Source organism: Salvelinus alpinus, chromosome 9 (genome assembly GCF_045679555.1).
Source record: "Salvelinus alpinus chromosome 9, SLU_Salpinus.1, whole genome shotgun sequence".
In the NCBI taxonomy this organism is placed as follows: domain Eukaryota; kingdom Metazoa; phylum Chordata; class Actinopteri; order Salmoniformes; family Salmonidae; genus Salvelinus; species Salvelinus alpinus.
In genome coordinates, this window is record NC_092094.1 from 2,824,080 (window position 1) to 2,844,992 (window position 20,913).

Below are 20,913 nucleotides of genomic sequence, written 5' to 3' on the forward strand. Positions count from 1 at the left end.
ACCGCTGTTTATATAATAACCTCAGATATGAGGTTTACATCTGATTGTTGTATAAAATGAATGAGTGGGTATGATACTGTTTGTATAATTGTGTAATATGATTTTGGACTGTTTAATGAAGAAAAATACAAATCCCGTTTGATTTGAACTAAATCCGAGGACCCGCCCCTGAGCCAGTTGGGTCAGACATCCTGGGACAGCCCCTTTCGGCAATTCCGAATAAAAGCCCAACTCTGAGAAATTATCATTAGACCATGTTTTCCATGGTTCCATGGCTTCCCCTCCTCATCCCCTCCTAATCTCCTCATCCCCTCCTCATCCCCTCTTCCCCTCCTCATCCCCTCTTCCCCTCCTCATCCCCTTATCCCCTCCTCATCCCCTCTTCCCCTCCTCATCCCCTCCTCATCCCCTCCTCTTCCCCTCCTCATCCCCTCATCATCCCCTCTTCCCTTCCTCATCCCCTCCTCATCCCCTCTTCCCCTCATCCCCTCTTCCCCTCCTCCTCATCCCCCCATCCCCTCTTCCCCTCCTCATCCCCTCTTCATCTCCTCATCCCCTCATCTTCCCCTCCTCTTCCCCTCCTCATCCACTCCTCATCCCCTCATCATCCCCTCTTCCCTTCCTCATCCCCTCCTCATCCCCTATCCCCTCCTCATCCCCTCTTCCCCTCCTCATCCCCTCATCCCCTCCTCATCCCCTCTTCCCCTCCTCATCCCCTCTTCATCCCCTCTTCCCTTCCTCATCCCCTCATCCCCTCCTCATCCCCTATCCCCTCCTCATCCCCTCTTCCCTTCCTCATCCCCTCATCATCCCCTATCCCCTCTTCCCCTCCTCATCCCCTCTTCATCTCCTCATCCCCTCATCTTCCCCTCCTCTTCCCCTCCTCATCCCCTCCTAATCTCCTCATCCCCTCCTCATCCCCTCTTCCCCTCCTCATCCCCTCTTCCCTTCCTCATCCCCTCCTCATCCCCTCTTCCCCTCCTCATCCCCCCATCCCCTCCTCATCCCCTCTTCCCCTCCTCATCCCCTCTTCATCTCCTCATCCCCTCATCTTCCCCTCCTCTTCCCCTCCTCATCCACTCCTCATCCCCTCATCATCCCCTCTTCCCTTCCTCATCCCCTTATCCCCTCTTCCCCTCCTCTTCCCCTCCTCATCCCCTCCTCATCCCCTCCTCATCCCCTTATCCCCTCCTCATCCCCTCTTCCCCTCATCATCCCCTCCTCATCCCCTCCTCATCCCCTCTTCCCCTCCTCATCCTCTTATCCCCTCCTCATCCCCTTATCCCCTCCTCATCCCCTCCTCATCCCCTCTTCCCCTCCTCATCCCCTCTTCCCCTCCTCATCCCCTCTTCCCCTCCTCATCCCCTCTTCCCCTCCTCATCCCCTCCTCATCCCCTCCTAATCTCCTCTTCCCCTCCTCATCCCCTCCTCATCCCTCCTAATCTCCTCTTCCTCCTCTTCCCCTCCTCTTCCCCTCCTCATCCCCTCCTAATCTCCTCTTCCCCTCCTCATCCCCTCCTCTTCCCATCCTCTTCCCCTCCTCTTCCCCTCCTCATCCCCTCCTAATCTCCTCTTCCCCTCCTCATCCCCTCCTAATCTCCTCATCCCCTCCTCATCCCCTCTTCCCCTCCTCATCCCCATATCCCCTCCTCATCCCCTCCTCATCCCCTCCTCATCCCCTCTTCCCCTCCTCATCCCCTCTTCCCCTCCTCATCCCCTTATCCCCTCCTCATCCCCTTATCCACTCCTCATCCCCTCCTCATCCCCTCTTCCCCTCCTCATCCCCTCTTCATCTCCTCATCCCCTCATCTTCCCCTCCTCTTCCCCTCCTCATCCCCTCCTAATCTCCTCATCCCCTCCTCATCCCCTCTTCCCCTCCTCATCCCCTCTTCCCTTCCTCATCCCCTCCTCATCCCCTCTTCCCCTCCTCATCCCCCCATCCCCTCCTCATCCCCTCTTCCCCTCCTCATCCCCTCTTCATCTCCTCATCCCCTCATCTTCCCCTCCTCTTCCCCTCCTCATCCACTCCTCATCCCCTCATCATCCCCTCTTCCCTTCCTCATCCCCTTATCCCCTCTTCCCCTCCTCTTCCCCTCCTCATCCCCTCCTCATCCCCTCCTCATCCCCTTATCCCCTCCTCATCCCCTCTTCCCCTCATCATCCCCTCCTCATCCCCTCCTCATCCCCTCTTCCCCTCCTCATCCTCTTATCCCCTCCTCATCCCCTTATCCCCTCCTCATCCCCTCCTCATCCCCTCTTCCCCTCCTCATCCCCTCTTCCCCTCCTCATCCCCTCTTCCCCTCCTCATCCCCTCTTCCCCTCCTCATCCCCTCCTCATCCCCTCCTAATCTCCTCTTCCCCTCCTCATCCCTCCTCCTCATCCCCTCCTAATCTCCTCTTCCCCTCCTCTTCCCCTCCTCTTCCCCTCCTCATCCCCTCCTAATCTCCTCTTCCCCTTCTCATCCCCTCCTAATCTCCTCTTCCCCTCCTCTTCCCCTCCTCTTCCCCTCCTCATCCCCTCCTAATCTCCTCTTCCCCTCCTCATCCCCTCCTAATCTCCTCATCCCCTCCTCATCCCCTCTTCCCCTCCTCATCCCCATATCCCCTCCTCATCCCCTCCTCATCCCCTCCTCATCCCCTCTTCCCCTCCTCATCCCCTCTTCCCCTCCTCATCCCCTTATCCCCTCCTCATCCCCTTATCCACTCCTCATCCCCTCCTCATCCCCTCTTCCCCTCCTCATCCCCTTATCCCCTCTTCCCCTCCTCATCCCCTCCTCATCCCCTCCTCATCCCCTCTTCCCCTCCTCATCCCCATATCCCCTCCTCATCCCCTCCTCATCCCCTCCTCATCCCCTCTTCCCCTCCTCATCCCCTCTTCCCCTCCTCATCCCCTTATCCCCTCCTCATCCCCTTATCCACTCCTCATCCCCTCCTCATCCCCTCTTCCCCTCCTCATCCCCTTATCCCCTCTTCCCCTCCTCATCCCCTCCTCATCCCCTCCTCATCCCCTCTTCCCCTCCTCATCCCCTTATCCCCTCCTCATCCCCTCTTCCCCTCCTCATCCCCTCTTCCCCTCATCATCCCCTCCTCATCCCCTTATCCCCTCCTCATCCCCTTATCCCCTCCTCATCCCCTCATCCCCTCTTCCCCTCCTCATCCCCTTATCCCCTCCTCATCCCCTCTTCCCCTCCTCATCCCCTCTTCCCCTCCTCATCCCCTTATCCCCTCCTCATCCCCTCTTCCCCTCCTCATCCCCTCCTCATCCCCTCTTCCCCTCCTCATCCCCTTATCCCCTCCTCATCCCCTCCTCATCCCCTCTTCCCCTCCTCATCCCCTCTTCCACTCCTCATCCCCTCTTCCCCTCCTCATCCCCTTATCCCCTCCTCATCCCCTCCTCATCCCCTCTTCCCCTCCTCATCCCCTTATCCCCTCCTCATCCCCTTATCCCCTCCTCATCCCCTCTTCCCCTCCTCATCCCCTCTTCCCCTCCTCATCCCCTCCTCATCCCCTCATCCCCTCCTCATCCCCTCTTCCCCTCCTCATCCCCTCTTCCCCTCCTCATCCCCTCATCCCCTCTTCCCCCCCTCACCCCCTCTTCCCCTCCTCATCTCCTCATCCCCTCATCCCCTCCTCATCCCCTCTTCCCCTCCTCATCCCCTTATCCCCTCCTCATCCCCTCTTCCCCTCCTCATCCCCTCCTCCCCTCCTCATCCCCTCTTCCCCTCCTCATCCCCTTATCCCCTCTTCCCCTCCTCTTCCCCTCCTCATCCCCTCTTCCCCTCCTCATCCCCTTATCCCCTCCTCATCCCCTCTTCCCCTCCTCATCCCCTCCTCATCCCCTCTTCCCCTCCTCATCCCCCTATCCCCTCATCATCCCCTCCTCATCCCCTTATCCCCTCCTCCTCCCCTCATCCCCTCTTCCCCTCCTCATCCCCTTATCCCCTCCTCATCCCCTCTTCCCCTCCTCATCCCCTCTTCCCCTCCTCATCCCCTCTCCTCCCCTCCTCATCCCCTCTTCCCCTCCTCATCCCCTTATCCCCTCCTCATCCCCTCCTCATCCCCTCTTCCCCTCCTCATCCCCTCTTCCCCTCCTCATCCCCTTATCCTCTCCTCATCCCCTCTTCCCCTCCTCATCCCCTCCTCATCCCCTCTTCCCCTCTTCATCCCCTTATCCCCTCCTCATCCCCTCCTCATCCCCTCTTCCCCTCCTCATCCCCTCCTCATCCCCTCCTCATCCCCTCATCTCCTCACCCCCTCTTCCCTTCCTCATCTCCTCATCCCCTCCTCATCCCCTCCTCATCCCCTCCTCCCCTCCTCATCCCCTTATCCCCTCCTCATCCCCTCCTCTTCCCCTCCTCATCCCCTCCTAATCTCCTCTTCCCCTCCTCATCCCCTACTAATCTCCTCATCCCCTCTTCCCCTCCTCATCCCCTTATCCCCTCCTCATCCCCTCCTCTCATCCCCTCTTCCCTTCCTCATCTCCTCATCCTCTCCTCATTCCCTCTTCCCCTCCTCATCCCCTTATCCCCTCCTCATCCCCTCCTCTTCCCCTCCTCTTCCCCTCCTCATCCCCTCCTAATCTCCTCTTCCCCTCCTCATCCCCTACTAATCTCCTCATCCCCTCCTCATCCCCTCTTCCCCTCCTCATCCCCTTATCCCCTCCTCATCCCCTCCTCATCCCCTCTTCCCCTCCTCATCCCCTCTTCCCCTCCTCATCCCCTTATCCCCTCCTCATCCCCTCCTCATCCCCTTATCCCCTCCTCATCCCCTTATCCCCTCCTCATCCCCTCCTCATCCCCTTATCCCCTCCTCATCCCCTCTTCCCCTCCTCATCCCCTCTTCCCCTCCGCATCCCCTTATCCCCTCCTCATCCCCTCTTCCCCTCCTCATCCCCTCCTCATCCCCTCTTCCCCTCCTCATCCCCTTATCCCCTCCTCATCCCCTCTTCCCCTCCTCTTCCCCTCCTCATCCCCTCTTCCCCTCCTCATCCCCTCTTCCCCTCCTCATCCCCTCCTCATCCCCTCTTCCCCTCATCCCCTTATCCCCTCCTCATCCCCTTATCCCCTCCTCACCCCCTCTTCCCCTCCTCATCCCCTTATCCCCTCCTCATCCCCTCCTCATCCCCTTATCCCCTCCTCATCCCCTCTTCCCCTCCTCATCCCCTCCTCATCCCTCTCCTCATCCCCTTATCCCCTCCTCATCCCCTTATCCCCTCCTCATCCCCTCTTCCCCTCCTCATCCCCTCTTCCCCTCCGCATCCCCTTATCCCCTCCTCATCCCCTCTTCCCCTCCTCATCCCCTCCTCATCCCCTCCTCATCCCCTTATCCCCTCCTCATCCCCTCTTCCCCTCCTCATCCCCTTATCCCCTCCTCATCCCCTCCTCATCCCCTTATCCCCTCCTCATCCCCTCTTCCCCTCCTCATCCCCTTATCCCCTCCTCATCCCCTCCTCATCCCCTCTTCCCCTCCTCATCCCCTCATCCCCTCCTCATCCCCTCCTCATCCCCTCTTCCCCTCCTCATCCCCTCCTCATCGCCTCTTCCCCCTCCTCATCCCATCTTCCCCTCCTCATCTCCTCATCCCCTCCTCATCCCCTCCTCATCCCCTCTTCCCCTCCTCATCCCCTTATCCCCTCCTCATCCCCTCCTAATCTCCTCTTCCCCTCCTCATCCCCTACTAATCTCCTCATCCCCTCCTCATCCCCTCTTCCCCTCCTCATCCCCTCATCCCCTCCTCATCCCCTTATCCCCTCCTCATCCCCTCTTCCCCTCCTCATCCCCTCCTCATCCCTCTCCTCATCCCCTTATCCCCTCCTCATCCCCTTATCCCCTCCTCATCCCCTCTTCCCCTCCTCATCCCCTCTTCCCCTCCGCATCCCCTTATCCCCTCCTCATCCCCTCTTCCCCTCCTCATCCCCTCCTCATCCCCTCCTCATCCCCTTATCCCCTCCTCATCCCCTCTTCCCCTCCTCATCCCCTCTTCCCCTCCTCATCCCCTCATCCCCTCCTCATCCCCTCCTCATCCCCTCATCCCCTCCTCATCCTCTCTTCCCCTCCTCATCCCCTTATCCCCTCCTCATCCCCTCCTCATCCCCTCCTCATCCCCTCTTCATCGCCTCTTCCCCTCCTCATCCCATCTTCCCCTCCTCATCTCCTCATCCCCTCCTCATCCCCTCTTCCCCTCCTCTTCCCCTCCTCATCCCCTCTTCCCCTCCTCATCCCCTCTTCCCCTCCTCATCCCCTCTTCCCCTCCTCATCCCCTCCTCATCCCCTCTTCCCCTCATCCCCTTATCCCCTCCTCATCCCCTTATCCCCTCCTCACCCCCTCTTCCCCTCCTCATCCCCTTATCCCCTCCTCATCCCCTCCTCATCCCCTTATCCCCTCCTCATCCCCTCTTCCCCTCCTCATCCCCTCCTCATCCCTCTCCTCATCCCCTTATCCCCTCCTCATCCCCTTATCCCCTCCTCATCCCCTCTTCCCCTCCTCATCCCCTCTTCCCCTCCGCATCCCCTTATCCCCTCCTCATCCCCTCTTCCCCTCCTCATCCCCTCCTCATCCCCTCCTCATCCCCTTATCCCCTCCTCATCCCCTCTTCCCCTCCTCATCCCCTTATCCCCTCCTCATCCCCTCCTCATCCCCTCTTCCCCTCCTCATCCCCTCATCCCCTCCTCATCCCCTCCTCATCCCCTTATCCCCTCCTCATCCCCTCTTCCCCTCCTCATCGCCTCTTCCCCTCCTCATCCCATCTTCCCCTCCTCATCTCCTCATCCCCTCCTCATCCCCTCCTCATCCCCTCTTCCCCTCCTCATCCCCTTATCCCCTCCTCATCCCCTCCTAATCTCCTCTTCCCCTCCTCATCCCCTACTAATCTCCTCATCCCCTCCTCATCCCCTCTTCCCCTCCTCATCCCCTCCCCCTCATCCCCTCCTCATCCCCTTATCCCCTCCTCATCCCCTCTTCCCCTCCTCATCCCCTTATCCCCTCCTCATCCCCTCTTCCCCTCCTCATCCCCTTATCCCCTCCTCATCCCCTTACCTCATCCCCTCCTCATCCCCTCTATCCCCTCCTCATCCCCTCTTCCCCTCCTCATCCCCTCTATCCCCTCCTCATCCCCTCTTCCCCTCCTCATCCCCTTATCCCCTCCTCATCCCCTCCTCATCCCCTTATCCCCTCCTCATCCCCTCTTCCCCTCCTCATCCCCTCTATCCCCTCCTCATCCCCTCTTCCCCTCCTCATCCCCTCCTCATCCCCTCCTCATCCCCTCATCCCCTCCTCATCCCCTCCTCATCCCCTCCTCATCCCCTCCTCATCCCCTCTTCCCCTCCTCATCCCCTTATCCCCTCCTCATCCCCTCCTCATCCCCTCTATCCCCTCTTCATCGCCTCTTCCCCTCCTCATCCCATCTTCCCCTCCTCATCTCCTCATCCCCTCCTCATCCCCTCCTCATCCCCTCCTCATCCCCTTATCCCCTCCTCATCCCCTCCTAATCTCCTCTTCCCCTCCTCATCCCCTACTAATCTCCTCATCCCCTCCTCATCCCCTCTTCCCCTCCTCATCCCCTTATCCCCTCCTCATCCCCTCCTCATCCCCTTATCCCCTCCTCATCCCCTCTTCCCCTCCTCATCCCCTTATCCCCTCCTCATCCCCTCTTCCCCTCCTCATCCCCTCCTCATCCCTCTCCTCATCCCCTTATCCCCTCCTCATCCCCTCTTCCCCTCCTCATCCCTCTCCTCATCCCCCCTTCCACCCTTCCTCCTCTCCCCCCAAGTTTAAAAGCAAGTTTGTTGCAATTTTACACATTTTGCCATGGGGTGGAGACAAGATTGTGCAATTTATAACAAATGTTATGCAACTCTACTCATTTTGCCATGGGACAGAGAGGAAAATGGACTGCTTTACAGCTAATTTCCGGCAATTTTACACATTTTGCCAAAGGGAGGAGAGACATTTTTTCAGTTTTTAATTTGATCTGTGAGTGAGACTGACTAACAAAATCAATGGGGGCTCCCCAGCCGGTAATTCGACAATGATAACTAGTTTAGATAGCTGGCCGCTAAACTAACTTAGCAATCTAAAACATGTTAGTTGCCGTGGGATAACTGACTGTCAGTGGCTGACACATAAACAAGAGAAAAGATGCAGCTCCTTGTGTGTTCTAGTAGATGGATCCGAGGACCTTCCATCCTTTACGTCGTAGCCTATCAGCTCCGTGAACACGGGACATGACATCAGAGAATTATCATCATCGTGACCTGAGCGCTCATACTGGACCTTGGTTAGAAACCGTGTTCTGCTGTTAGGAACCGTGTTCTGCTGTCAGGAACCGTGTTCTGCTGTTAGGAACTGTGTTCTGCTGTCATACTGGACCTTGGATAGGAACGGTGTTCTGCTGTCATACTGGACCTTGGATAGGAACCGTGTTCTGCTGTCATACTGGACCTTGGATAGGAACCGTGTTCTGCTGTTAGGAACCGTGTTCTGCTGTTAGGGACCGTGTTCTGCTGTTAGGGACCGTGTTCTGCTGTTAGGAACCGTGTTCTGCTGTTAGGGACCGTGTTCTGCTGTTAGGGACCGTGTTCTGCTGTTAGGAACTGTGTTCTGCTGTCATACTGGACCTTGGATAGTAACTGTGTTCTGCTGTCATACTGGACCTTGGATAGTAACTGTGTTCTGCTGTTAGGAACCGTGTTCTGCTGTTAGGAACCGTGTTCTGCTGTTAGGAACCGTGTTCTGCTGTTAGGGACCGTGTTCTGCTGTTAGGGACCGTGTTCTGCTGTTAGGAACCGTGTTCTGCTGTTAGGGACCGTGTTCTGCTGTTAGGGACCGTGTTCTGCTGTTAGGAACTGTGTTCTGCTGTCATACTGGACCTTGGATAGGAACCGTGTTCTGCTGTCATACTGGACCTTGGATAGTAACTGTGTTCTGCTGTCATACTGGACCTTGGATAGGAACTGTGTTCTGCTGTCATACTGGACCTTGGTTAGGACCCGTGTTCTGCTGTTAGGGACCGTGTTCTGCTGTTAGGGACCGTGTTCACCTGTGTCGTGTCTTTGGCATCATTAAAGTGAAGACTTATTTTATCAAATCAATTCTCTGTAATTATTATTACGTGATTAAACTAATCATGTAAATGTAATTAACTAGGAAGTCGGGGCACCAAGGAAAATCTTCAGATTACAAAGTTATAATTTTCCTAATATACCTCTTCAGATATTTTAATATCTGATCAATTATTCTCCTAATTAATTAATTATTCTTTACCTCACGTTAGTCTCATTCCAAACGTCGTAAATTGTTGGTTATCTACACGAACCCGGCCTTCACTATGAATCATCCATACATCAATTGTCTTAGTCATTTATTTACTAACTAACTAAATAATCACAGAAATGCACAAACTAACAAACAAAGTAGATATGGTTACAAGGAAATGATACGGGATGTTCCCTAGTGGGCTAAACCGGTATGACGCTTGGTAGACAAAGGGACTGAGAAGGGTGCGAAAGACAAAAGACACTACACAGTTGATAATTATAATTGAAATGCTAATCCTTTGCACATGAAGGCTCACTCATTCGGGAATAACAATTACGCTCAGTGTGTCGTCGTGATCTCTGTTGGAACCGTTCGTCTTTCTGTTGGAAAGTTCATCTGAACTTCTCTTTGCGTCCCTGGAGCATTTTGAGGTTAGAATGGATACTTCAGAGTCCCATTCAGAAATGTTCTTATAGGGTAGATGTTTCGGCGGTTGTCGATCTTCGCGTTCAGTCGACATAAATTCTAGCTACAAACAAGTAATTAGTATCGAAGATTTGCTCTTATTCTGTCAGTATCGATAGTCTCAGAGTTTAACCATTTCCACCAGTGTAGCCAATGCTCCACGTGGTTTGGTCAGGAATTCAACAACTGAGGAATGCTTGGTCTCTACTCAAACCTTAGCCCTCTCGTTAATCGAGGTACACTTGGTCTCTACTCAAACCTTAGCCCTTCCCATGGTGTAGGATGGTAGGGGAAGAGGGGGAGGATGGTGTAGGATGGTAGGTGAAGAGGGGATGGATGGTGTAGGATGGTAGGGAAAGAGGGGAGGATGGTGTAGGATGGTAGGGGAAGAGGGGGAGGATGGTGTAGGATGGTAAGGGAAGAGGGGGAGGATGGTGTAGGATGGTAGGGGAAGAGGGGTGGATGGTGTAGGATGGTAGGTGAAGAGGGGGAGGATGGTGTAGGATGGTAAGGGAAGAGGGGGAAGATGGTTTAGGATGGTAGGTGAAGAGGGGGAGGATGGTGTAGGATGGTAGGTGAAGAGGGGGAAGATGGTTTAGGATGGTAGGGGAAGAGGGGAGGATGGTGTAGGATGGTAGGGGAAGAGGGGAGGATGGTGTAGGATGGTAGGTGAAGAGGGGGAGGATGGTGTAGGATGGTAGGGGAAGAGGGGATGGATGGTGTAGGATGGTAGGGGAAGAGGGGAGGATGGTGTAGGATGGTAGGGGAAGAGGGGAGGATGGTGTAGGATGGTAGGTGAAGAGGGGGAGGATGATGTAGGATGGTAGGTGAAGAGGGGGAGGATGGTGTAGGATGGTGTAGGATGGTAGGTGAAGAGGGGGAGGATGGTGTAGGATGGTAGGGGAAGAGGGGGAGGATGGTGTAGGATGGTAGGGGAAGAGGGGAGGATGGTGTAGGATGGTAGGTGAAGAGGGGGAGGATGGTGTAGGATGGTAGGGGAAGAGGGGGAGGATGGTGTAGGATGGTAGGGGAAGAGGGGAGGATGGTGTAGGATGGTAGAGGAAGAGGGGAGGATGGTGTAGGATGGTAGGGGAAGAGGGGGAGGATGGTGTAGGATGGTAGGTGAAGAGGGGGAGGATGGTGTAGGATGGTAGGGGAAGAGGGGGAGGGTGGTGTAGGATGGTAGGGGAAGAGGGGGAGGATGGTGTAGGATGGTAGGGGAAGAGGGGGAGGATGGTGTAGGATGGTAGGTGAAGAGGGGGAGGATGGTAGGGGAAGAGGGGGAGGATGGTGTAGGATGGTAGGTGAAGAGGGGGAGGATGGTAGGGGAAGAGGGGGAAGATGGTTTAGGATGGTAGGGGACGAGGGGGAAGATGGTGTAGGATGGTAGGGGAGGATGGTGTAGGATGGTAGGTGAAGAGGGGGAGGGTGGTGTAGGATGGTAGGTGAAGAGGGGGAGGATGGTGTAGGATGGTAGGGGAAGAGGGGGAGGATGGTGTAGGATGGTAGGTGAAGAGGGGGAAGATGGTTTAGGATGGTAGGGGACGAGGGGGAAGATGGTGTAGGATGGTAGGGGAGGATGGTGTAGGATGGTAGGTGAAGAGGGGGATGATGGTGTAGGATGGTAGATCCTAATCCAGGCACTTGTCATCTCCCGTCTGGACTACTGCAACTATCTGTTGGCTTGGCTCCCTGCTTGTGCCATCAAACCCATGCAACTGATCCAGAACGCTGCAGCCCGCCTGGTGTTCAACCTTCCCAAATTCTCCCATGTCACCCCGCTCCTCCACACACTCTACTGGCGTCCAGTTGAAGCTCGCGTCCACTCCCAACACCATGGTGCTTCCCTACGGAACAGCAAGAGGAACTGTCCCACCTTACCGGCAGGCTCTGCTCAAACCCAACACCTCAACCGGAACACTCCGTTCTGCCACCTCTGGTCTCATGGCCCTCCCACCCCTACAGGAGGGAGGCCCCCTGCTCAGCGTAGTCCAAGTGGCCCTCCCACCCCTACAGGGGGAGGTCCCTGCTCAGCATGGTCCCAGTGGCCCTCCCACCCCTACAGGAGGGAGGCCCCCTGCTCAGCATGGTCCCAGTGGCCCTCCCACCCCTACAGGGGGGAGGCCCCTGCTCAGCATGGTCCCAGTGGCCCTCCCAGCCCTCAGGGGAGAGGTCCCTGCTCAGCATGGTCCCAGTGGCCCTCCCACCCCTACAGGGGGGAGGCCCCTGCTCAGCATGGTCCCAATGGCCCTCCCACCCCTACAGGGGGGAGGTCCCTGCTCAGCATGGTCCCAGTGGCCCTCCCACCCCTACAGAGGGGAGGCCCCCTGCTCAGCATGGTCCCAGTGGCCCTCCCACCCCTACAGAGGGGAGGTCCCTGCTCAGCATGTTCCCAGTGGCCCTCCCACCCCTACAGAGGGGAGGTCCCTGCTCAGCATGGTCCCAGTGGCCCTCCCACCCCTACAGAGGGGAGGTCCCTGCTCAGCATGGTCCCAGTGGCCCTCCCACCCCTACAGGAGGGAGGCCCCCTGCTCAGCATGGTACCAGTGGCCCTCCCACCCCTACAGGGGGGAGGTCCCTGCTCAGCATGGTCCCAGTGGCCCTCCCACCACTACAGAGGGGAGGTCCCTGCTCAGCATGGTCCCAGTGGCCCTCCCACCCCTACAGGAGGGAGGCCCCCTGCTCAGCATGGTACCAGTGGCCCTCCCACCTCTACAGAGGGGAGGTCCCTGCTCAGCATGGTCCCAGTGGCCCTCCCACCCCTACAGAGGGGAGGTCCCTGCTCAGCATGTTCCCAGTGGCCCTCCCACCCCTACAGAGGGGAGGTCCCTGCTCAGCATGGTCCCAGTGGCCCTCCCACCCCTACCGGGGGGAGGCCCCCTGCTCAGCATGGTCCCAGTGGCCCTCCCACCCCTACAGGGGGGAGGTCCCTGCTCAGCATGGTCCCAGTGGCCCTCCCACCCCTACAGGGGGGAGGTCCCTGCTCAGCATGGTCCCAGTGGCCCTCCCACCCCTACAGGGGGGAGGTCCCTGCTCAGCATGGTCCCAGTGGCCCTCCCACCCCTACAGGAGGGAGGTCCCTGCTCAGCATGGTCCCAGTGGCCCTCCCACCCCTACAGGAGGGAGGTCCCTGCTCAGCATGGTCCCAGTGGCCCTCCCACCACTACAGGGGGGAGGCCCCTGCTCAGCATGGTCCCAGTGGCCCTCCCACCCCTACAGGGGGGAGGCCCCTGCTCAGCATGGTCCCAGTGGCCCTCCCACCCCTACAGGGGGGAGGTCCCTGCTCAGCATGGTCCCAGTGGCCCTCCCACCCCTGCTCAGCATGGTCCCAGTGGCCCTCCCACCCCTACAGGGGGGAGGTCCCTGCTCAGCATGGTCCCAGTGGCCCTCCCACCCCTACAGAGGGGAGGTCCCTGCTCAGCATGGTCCCAGTGGCCCTCCCACCCCAACATGCAAAAAATTTGAAATTACCAAATGTTGAAGGCTGAAGTCACTCAACTCTCTCTCTATCCTTGTCTCTCCAGCAGGCTCCCTGTCCCTCAGTGTGCTCCTGCTGTCTCTAGCAGTCACAGTGTGTACTGTCTGGCTGGTGGCTCTGTGTGGCGTCTGTGGCTGGTGTCAAGGCAAGCTGGTGAGTTACGCATGCACGTGCACACTCCCACACACACACTCACACTCACTCTCACTCTCACAGGCAGCAGTGTGGCCCTTCAGAGGGAATCATTCGGAATGCTGCAGCCCGCCTGGTTTGGGAAGTTTGATAACATCTATGAAATGTGATTGATTAAGGCAACCATTCATTCCACTAATAGAGAGTGTGTGTCTGTGTGTGGGCATAAAGCTCAGGGTGTCTGTGTGTGTTGGCATAAAGCTCAGGGTGTGTGTGTGTGTGTTGGCATAAAGCTCAGGGTGTGTGTGTGTGTGGGCATAAAGCTCAGGGTGTGTGTGTGTGTTGGCATAAAGCTCAGGGTATGTGTGTGTGTGTGTTGGCATAAAGCTCAGGGTGTGTTGGCATAAAGCTCAGGGTGTCTGTGTTGGCATAAAGCTCAGGGTGTGTGTGTGTGTGTGTTGGCATAAAGCTCAGGGTGTCTGTGTGTGTTGGCATAAAGCTCAGGGTATGTGTGTGTGTGTTGGCATAAAGCTCAGGGTGTGTGTGTGTGTGGGCATAAAGCTCAGGGTGTGTGTGTGTGTTGGCATAAAGCTCAGGGTATGTGTGTGTGTGTGTTGGCATAAAGCTCAGGGTGTGTTGGCATAAAGCTCAGGGTGTCTGTGTTGGCATAAAGCTCAGGGTGTGTGTGTGTGTGTGTTGGCATAAAGCTCAGGGTGTCTGTGTGTGTTGGCATAAAGCTCAGGGTGTCTGTGTGTTGGCATAAAGCTCAGGGTGTGTGTGTGTGTGTGTGTTGGCATAAAGCTCAGTGTGTGTGTTGGCATAAAGCTCAGGGTGTGTGTGTGTTGGCATAAAGCTCAGGGTGTGTGTGTTGGCATAAAGCTCAGTGTGTGTGTTGGCATAAAGCTCAGGGTGTGTGTGTGTGTTGGCATAAAGCTCAGGGTGTGTGTGTGTGTGTTGGCATAAAGCTCAGTGTGTGTGTTGGCATAAAGCTCAGTGTGTGTGTGTGTGTGTTGGCATAAAGCTCAGGGTGTGTGTGTGTGTTGGCATAAAGCTCAGGGTGTCTGTGTTGGCATAAAGCTCAGGGTGTGTGTGTGTGTGTTGGCATAAAGCTCAGGGTGTGTGTGTGTGTGTGTGTTGGCATAAAGCTCAGGGTGTGTGTGTGTGTGTGTTGGCATAAAGCTCAGGGTGTCTGTGTGTTGGCATAAAGCTCAGGGTGTCTGTGTTGGCATAAAGCTCAGGGTGTGTGTCTGTGTGTGTTGGCATAAAGCTCAGGGTGTGTGTGTGTGTGTGTGTGTGTGTGTGTGTGTGTGTGTGTTTTGGCATAAAGCTCAGTGTGTGTGTTGGCATAAAGTTTAGGGTGTGTGTGTGTGTGTGGCATAAAGCTCAGGGTGTGTGTGTGTGTTGGCATAAAGCTCAGGGTGTGTGTGTGTGTGTGTGTTGGCATAAAGCTCAGGGTGTGTGTGTTGACATAAAGCTCAGGGTGTGTGTGTGTGTGTGGCATAAAGCTCAGGGTGTGTGTGTGTGTTGGCATAAAGCTCAGGGTGTGTGTGTGTGTGTGTGTGTGTGTTGGCATAAAGCTCAGGGTGTGTGTGTTGACATAAAGCTCAGGGTGTCTGTGTGGGCATAAAACTCAGGGTGTGTGTGTGGGCATAAAGCTCAGGGTGTCTGTGTGGGCATAAAGCTCAGGGTGTGTGTGTGTGTGTGGGCATAAAACTCAGGGTGTGTGTGTGTGTGTGGGCATAAAGCTCAGGGTGTCTGTGTGGCATAAAGTTCAGGGTGTCTGTGTTGGCATAAAGCTCAGGGTGTCTGTGTTGGCATAAAGCTCAGGGTGTCTGTGTTGACATAAAGCTCAGGGTGTCTGTGTGGGCATAAAGCTCAGGGTGTCTGTGTGGGCATAAAGCTCAGGGTGTCTGTGTTGGCATAAAGCTCAGGGTCTGTGTGCTGGCATAAGGCTCAGGGTGTCTGTGTTGGCATAAAGCTCAGGGTGTCTGTGTTGGCATAAAGCTCAGGGTGTCTGTGTTGGCATAAAGCTCAGGGTGTCTGTGTTGGCATAAAGCTCAGGGTGTCTGTGTGGGCATAAAGCTCAGGGTGTCTGTGTGGGCATAAAGCTCAGGGTCTGTGTGTTGGCATAAAGCTCAGGGTGTCTGTGTTGGCATAAAGCTCAGGGTGTCTGTGTTGGCATAAAGCTCAGGGTGTCTGTGTGTTGGCATAAAGCTCAGGGTTCTGCGTTGTTGAAGCCTACCGTAATGATTTACGCCAAGTTGTCATAAATTCAAAGGGCACGCATTGTTTATGCTGAAACTTGAAATGCAGTTAATATGGTAATATAACTGGCTCCAACTTTTCAGCTACCTGCTTTGAGTTGCCGGTATACCTACCTGCTTTGAGCTGCCGGTATACCTACCTGCTTTGAGCTGCCGGTATGCCTACCTGCTTTGAGTTGCCGGTATACCTACCTGCTTTGAGTTGCCGGTATACCTACCTGCTCTGAGCTGCCGGTATACCTACCTGCTCTGAGCTGCCGGTATACCTACCTGCTCTGAGCTGCCGGTATACCTACCTGCTCTGAGCTGCCGGTATACCTACCTGCTTTGAGTTGCCGGTATACCTACCTGCTCTGAGCTGCCGGTAAACCTACCTGCTTTGAGCTGCCGGTAGACCTACCTGCTCTGAGCTGCCGGTATACCTACCTGCTTTGAGCTGCCGGTAGACCTACCTGCACTGAGCTGCCGGTAAACCTACCTGCTCTGAGCTGCCGGTAAACCTACCTGCTTTGAGCTACCGGTAAACCTACCTGCTTTTATTAATTTAACAAAATGTTGTCTGTGTAGCAAAGCTTTACTAAAACTAATGAGGCCAAATGCAAAACCAACCTGCTGAATATCATGTCTAAGAAATTTAGCCTGTTTGAAGCAAAAAACAGCCAGTCATAGTCCATCTCCATGGAGACCCTTCTTGGTCTGTGGCCAGAAACCGAGTCCAGGAAGCGCACTGTGCTTTTTGAGAGCCAACATCAGCAGAAACAATAACAGTTAACACAAGTACGGCCACTGTGTAAAATGGCCTCTTTCCGAGTAATTACATGTGTCCAAATGTCTTTAATAATGACAAGTAAAAGCCAAGTCACGATAAAAACAGATTTCAACACTCCTGAGTTTGGACTTTCTGTGAACTTCAGCAGTCTGAGTTAACAGCTCTGGAACCACATGTATCTTCATGTTAATAGCTCTTAACACCTTGGTCATTGTCCTCATTCGTTCCGGTTCAACAGCAGTCTTCTCCAAACCTGTTCATAGTAGCCTCGTCTTTGGAATTAGTTCATATATATATATACAGTATATATATTTTTAAATGTCTTAATTAAAAATGATTGACTATTGTCATTTCATAATTTTAAGAACCAATATCAAATCAAACATCAACTCAAACTTTACCTTTATTTTCAAACTTTATTTTCAAACTTTATTTTCAAACTTTATTTTCAAACTTTAGAGTAAAACAATAAAAGGAAGGATAAAAAACGAACCAAAGTCAGTAAAATGAATTAAATGAAACAAAGGATGTCAACAATAATAATATTAGATATTAAATATTAAAATAATTAGGCCGTGCTAAAAAGACTGTCAAATGGTATTTAAACACCTCAAGCATTTTCACAGAACACAATTCCATATAAAAAAAACAGACACAAATAACAACAATGAAATAAATCAGGTGTTCTTTTTTACTGCTAAAATGTTTTTAAAAAAATTAACAGTTGCTTTACTCTCAAATTCCCAATTCTAGACCCCCTTGATTTCTCCTAGTTTCAGCTCCAAGTAGCCTAATGTCTAACAATACACCCTGCTTGACACTGGTATTACCGCCGTTACCGTCTCTGTAGTCCTGGCAAACTGCACTTTATACCGGCCATCTGCACAGCGGTTCATAATCCTCTGAACTGGAAGGAACTGCGCCTCTGATACAGATTCCAAATGCTTTGCCCCAAAACCTCAACAGCGGGAGCTTGAAGTGATATAGTTTTGGCACCAATATTACACGTGCTGGATCGACAAGCACATCACAAGAGAACAACTGTGTTACTATGCGTGGTGTGAGCTCTGTCTCTGGTTGGCCTGTCAGTCTGTCAGTCTGTCAGTGACCAACCACTTTGTCAGTACACATGATGAACAAAAACTTCTACTCTGATTGGTGCTTATAATAAAACTTTTCCCCCAGCATGTCTCCTCGTTTGGATACATTGATGTGAAAGACAGTATAAAAATCCTTCCTATCTTCGCTTCGCTATAAGAAACAGCTATTTAAAGGGGCAGACAAATAATACCTCAACTCACCGCAAATTCAACACGGGTCGGATCCGTCACTCTGATCAACGGCATGCACGTCCTTGGTACCATCAGAACCTACTGTATGTCATCTCTCAAGTCTCTCGTATCATCATAGTCAGTTGTCCCGGCCAATGCTCTTAAAACCTCTTGGGAAGTTAAAACCTTTTTTTCTCTCATTACGTGAACAGAGATGCTGTGGTTGGTTTGGTCTTCTGTTTACCTATATAAAAAACAACATTTGCTCGCTCAAATGGAAAGCATCAGAAACCGTGGTTGAAAAACACGTTTCTTCAAGTGACTGTGGAGGTGCATATTGTATTCCGTACAACCTTGCAAAGCTCTTACAGAACTGTTGTCAAAAGTAGCGATGAGGCTCTCCGACTCGTTGAATTGAGATACATCTTGTACATAAGATGTTACAGGCTTTGACAAAATGTACCCTTCGGCTGTACCCTACTGCTGTACCCTTCGGCTGTACCCTACTGCTGTACCCTACTGCTGTACCCTACTGCTGTACCCTACTACAGTACCCTCCTATAGTACCCTACTGCTGTACCCTTCGGCTGTACCCTACTGCTGTACCCTACTGCTGTACCCTACTACAGTACCCTCCTATAGTACCCTACTGCTGTACCCTCCTACAGTACCCTACTACAGTACCCTACTGCTCTACCCTACTGCTGTATCCTATTGCAGTATCCTACTGCTGTACCCTCCTATAGTACCCTACTGCTGTACCCTATTGCTGTACCCTACTGCTGTATCCTATTGCAGTAACCTCTTATAGTACCATACTGATGTACCCTACTGCTATACCCTACTGCTGTACTCTACTGCTGTACCCTACTGCTGTACCCTACTGCTGTACCCTACTGCTGTACTCTACTGCTGTACCATACTGATGTACCCTACTGCTGTACCCTACTGATGTACCCTACTGCTGTACCCTACTGCTGTACTCTACTGCTGTACCCTACTGCTGTACCCTACTGTTGTACCCTACTGCTGTACCCTACTGCTATACCCTACTGCTGTACTCTACTGCTGTACCCTACTGCTGTACCCTACTGCTGTACCCTCCTATAGTACCCTACTACAGTACCCTACTGCTGTACCCTACTGCTGTACCCTCCTATAGTACCCTACTGATGTACCCTACTACAGTACCCTACTGCTGTACCCTACTGCTGTACCCTACTGCTGTACCCTACTGATGTACCCTACTCTGTACCCTAATACAGTACTCTACTGCTCTACCCTATTGCAGTACCCTCCTATAGAACCCTACTACTGTACCCTATTGCAGTACCCTCCTTTAGTACCCTCCTATAGTACCCTACTACAGTACCCTACTGATGTAACCTATTGCTGTACCCTACTCTGTACCCTACTACAGTACCCTACTTTGTACTCTACTGCTGTACCCTACTACTGTACCCTACTACAGCACCCTACGGCTGTACCCTACTTGGGGGCGTGGTCACGTTAAGCCCTGCCTCGCTGTGTATCTATTTGCATAACTTATGCATAGTAATTCATAATTCATAACTGATATTGGAATGCTGTTCCTTTCATTCAAGGTTTACAAAATGCCATCATCTAATTTCCCCATCAATCCCCCTATGCCTATCCACTACTTTAACTCCTTTAACTCAGTGAAGTACTTTCTGGTCTCATTGAAGCTGGGTCAGAATGTCTTCCTGACAATCTTGTAGACTGGTGTTGGGAAGACCACTGGCAGAAGTCTTAAAGAGATGACACCTTGTGTATCTGGAGAGAAGAATGTTTAGTGGAGGATGGTGTAGGATGGTAGGGGAAGATGGGGAGGATGGTGTAGGATGGTAGGGGAAGATGGGGAGGATGGTGTAGGATGGTAGGGGAAGAGGGGTGGATGGTGTAGGATGGTAGGGGAAGAGGGGAAGGATGGTGTAGGATGGTAGGTGAAGAGGGGGAGGATGGTGTAGGGGAAGAGGGGGAGGATGGTGTAGGATGGTAGGGGAAGAGGGGGAGGATGGTGTAGGGGAAGAGGGGGAGGATGGTGTAGGATGGTAGGGGAAGAGGGGAAGGATGGTGTAGGATGGTAGGTGAAGAGGGGGAGGATGGTGTAGGATGGTAGGGGAAGAGGGGGAGGATGGTGTAGGATGGTGAAGGATGGTAGGGGAAGATGGGGAGGATAGTGTAGGATGGTAGTTGAAGAGGGGGAGGATGGTGTAGGATGGTAGGTGTAGAGGGGGAGGATGGTGTAGGGTGGTAGGTGAAGAGGGGGAGGATGGTGTAGGATGGTAGGGGAAGAGGGGGAGGATGGTGTAGGATGGTAGGGGAAGAGGGGGAGGGTGGTGTAGGATGGTAGGGGAAGAGGGGGAGGATGGTGTAGGATGGTAGGGGAGGAGGGGGAGGATGGTGAAGGATGGTAGGGGAGGAGGTGTAGGATGGTGTAGGATGGTAGGTGAAGATGGGGAGGATGGTGAAGGATGGTAGGGGAAGAGGGGAGGATGGTGTAGGGGAAGATGGGGAGGATGGTGAAGGATGGTAGGGGAAGAGGGGGAGGATGGTGTAGGATGGTAGGTGAAGATGGGGAGGATGGTGTAGGATGGTGGGGGAAGAGGGGGAGGATGGTGTAGGATGGTAGGTGAAGAGGGGGAGGATGGTGTAGGATGGTAGGTGAAGATGGGGAGGATGGTGAAGGATGGTAGGGGAGGATGGGGAGGATGGTGAAGGATGGTAGGGGAAGAGGGGGAGGATGGTGTAGGATGGTGAAGGATGGTAGGGGAAGATGGGGAGGATAGTGTAGGATGGTAGTTGAAGAGGGGGAGGATGGTGTAGGATGGTAGGTGAAGAGGGGCAGGATGGTGTAGGATGGTAGGGGCAGAGGGGGAGGATGGTGTAGGATGGTAGGGGAAGACGGGGAGGATAGTGTAGGATGGTAGTTGAAGAGGGGGAGGATGGTGTAGGATGGTAGGTGTAGAGGGGGAGGATGGTGTAGGATGGTGAAGGATGGTAGGTGTAGAGGGGGAGGATGGTGTAGGATGGTAGGTGAAGATGGGGAGGATGGTGAAGGATGGTAGGGGAAGAGGGGGAGGATGGTGTAGGATGGTAGGGGAACATGGGGAGGATGGTGTAGGATGGTAGGTGAAGATGGTGTAGGATGGTAGGGGAACATGGGGAGGATGGTGTAGGATGGTAGGTGAAGATGGTGTAGGATGGTAGGGGAACATGGGGAGGATGGTGTAGGATGGTAGGTGAAGAGGGGGATGA

General features: G+C 54.0%; 1 long non-coding RNA gene across 1 annotated transcript in view; it reads left to right on the forward strand.

Annotated features, from left to right (window-relative positions):
- LOC139584150 (uncharacterized) overlaps positions 1 to 20,913 on the forward strand; it is a 176,979-nt gene that overhangs the window by 118,664 nt on the left and 37,402 nt on the right. The window contains exon 2 of the long non-coding RNA XR_011676720.1: positions 13,245 to 13,351. This is a non-coding gene — a long non-coding RNA (uncharacterized lncRNA). The remainder of the gene's footprint in view (positions 1 to 13,244; positions 13,352 to 20,913) is intronic.